This window comes from Octodon degus, unplaced genomic scaffold, assembly GCF_000260255.1.
Source record: "Octodon degus isolate 3935 unplaced genomic scaffold, OctDeg1.0 scaffold00127, whole genome shotgun sequence".
In the NCBI taxonomy this organism is placed as follows: Eukaryota; Metazoa; Chordata; class Mammalia; order Rodentia; family Octodontidae; genus Octodon; species Octodon degus.
The window spans coordinates 1,797,831-1,799,864 of record NW_004524703.1 but is presented as its reverse complement, the minus strand read 5'-3'; the positions used below and the strand labels follow the sequence as shown (position 1 = coordinate 1,799,864).

At 40.2% G+C, this 2,034-nt stretch overlaps 1 pseudogene; it reads left to right on the top strand.

Moving 5' to 3' along the window:
* Positions 1 to 507: 507 nt before the first annotated feature.
* Positions 508 to 1,386, top strand: LOC101570725 (annotated as a pseudogene).
* The last annotated feature ends 648 nt before the right edge of the window (positions 1,387 to 2,034 follow it).

Genomic DNA, 2,034 nt, shown 5'->3' with positions numbered 1-2,034 from the left:
TTCTTTTTTATTATGATGTGATCATAAATATGATGAATGCTGCTCCAAGTGTCATCCAACGGAGAGGCAGGATTGTGAAACATTGTGGTCTGTCCTTGTCCACCTTATCCAACAAATCTGGCACTGTCAAACTTCTGGTTCTTTCTCCCCAAACCAAAAAAAAATCATGAAAGGTAAACACTTTAAGTCAATTCAAGACAATGAATCAGGCACAACAGCTCAACTAGAGACACTCAAGAAAGAAAAACCATGTAGTATTTGGAGTTCTTAAAAACACTTCACTTTATTGGTACATTTTAGATGTACATAACATTCATCATAGGCATTTTATCTGTACATGACATACCTTGCTTCTTCTCCCATTCCCCTCCCTTCCTTTCAACCCGTTCCCATTTTTCTTCTTTTTTATTCTTGTCACTCTTTCCCTTCACCATCCACCTCCCTTGTTTCCCTTCTCATTTGAACATTTTCTTTCTATTTTAATTATAAACTTTTCTCCTTATTTACACTTTTTGTTTTTCACATCAGAGAAACAATGCAATATTAAGCTGTGGCTCTTCCTGTTCCCTACCATGGTGCAGGATCAAGGTGAAAAGGGGAACCGTATGTGGGAACTTCAAATCTGTAAGCTTTGCCTTAACATTTTTGTTGGGGAGAGTGGAAACACATTGCCCAGGGCAGCCAAGGTATTGGAGCAGTTCACAGGCCAGGTTCTATTTTCTAAAGCTGGATACACTGCCAGATCATTTGGCATCATGAGAAATGAAAAGACCTGTCTGCTACACAGCCCCTGGTGTCAATGCATAAGAAATCCTAGAAAAAGGTCTAAAGAAAGGTGCAAGAGTACGAATTAGGGATGAATAAATTTTTTGATCCTGGAAACTTTGGTTTTGGGATCCAGAAACACATTGATCTGGAATTCAAATAGAACCCAAACATTGGTACCTATGGCCTGGACTTCTATGTGGTGCTGGGTAGGCCAGGTTTCAGCATCACAGACAAGAAGGGCAGAACAGGCTGCACTGAGGCCAAACAGAATCAGCAAAGAGCAGGCCATGTGCTGGTTCCAACAGAAGTATGATGGGATCATCCTTCCTGGCAAATAAATTCCACTTCTCTTCAAAAGGCCAATAAAATATGTTTAGTGAAATGTGAAAAAATAAACAAATTTGTGTGATTTACCTTAAGAGTGTGGTCTTAAGGTGCATCCATTTACTTACAAGTGATTCAAGCTTCTCCTTCTTTATGGCACCGTAGTACACCCTTGTATAAAACGTTTTCTTTATCTATTCATCTGTTGAGGGGCATCTGTTTCCAAGACACGGCTATTACAAATTGTGCTGCTATATAAATAGGTGTGCATTTGTGGTACAATACTTTTAATTCTTTCAGGAAGATTCCTAGAAGGGAAACAACTGAGTGAAATAAAACCTGAGGGCTGGTGAGATAGCTCAGTAGAATAAGTGCCTGCTTAGGCAAGTGCATGGACCGGGCTTTGATCCCTGGCATCACGTGCTGCACCGGCACACCCCCAGGCAGCTGCGCTGAGCCTGCCACCAAAACCAGGAGTGGTGGTGCACCCCTGTTATCCCAGTGCTGAGGGAGGCTGAAAACAGGAAGATCACTATGGGTCCGAGCTTCATAGTGAGACAGTGTACCAAATATATATAAAACCTCTACTTTTACTTTTTCGAGGAATCTCCATGCTCATTTTCATAGTAGTTGTACCAATTTACATTCTGGCACCATTTATTAAGAAGGCTATATTTTCTCCAATGTATGTTTCTGGCTCCTTTGTTGACGATCAAATAATTCTATGTGCCTATGTTTTCTGCTGCTTTGTCTATTCTGTTCTGCCAATTTGCATGCCTGTTTTGTGCCAGTACCATGTTGCTTTAAATACTGAAGATTTACAGTATAACTTCAAGTCTGAAGTTGTGGTGCCACCTGCTTTTTGTTAGCCAGGATTTCTTTTGCATTTTTGGGTGTTTTTGTTTGTTTGTTTGTTTGATTCATGTAAATATTGAGATTGTC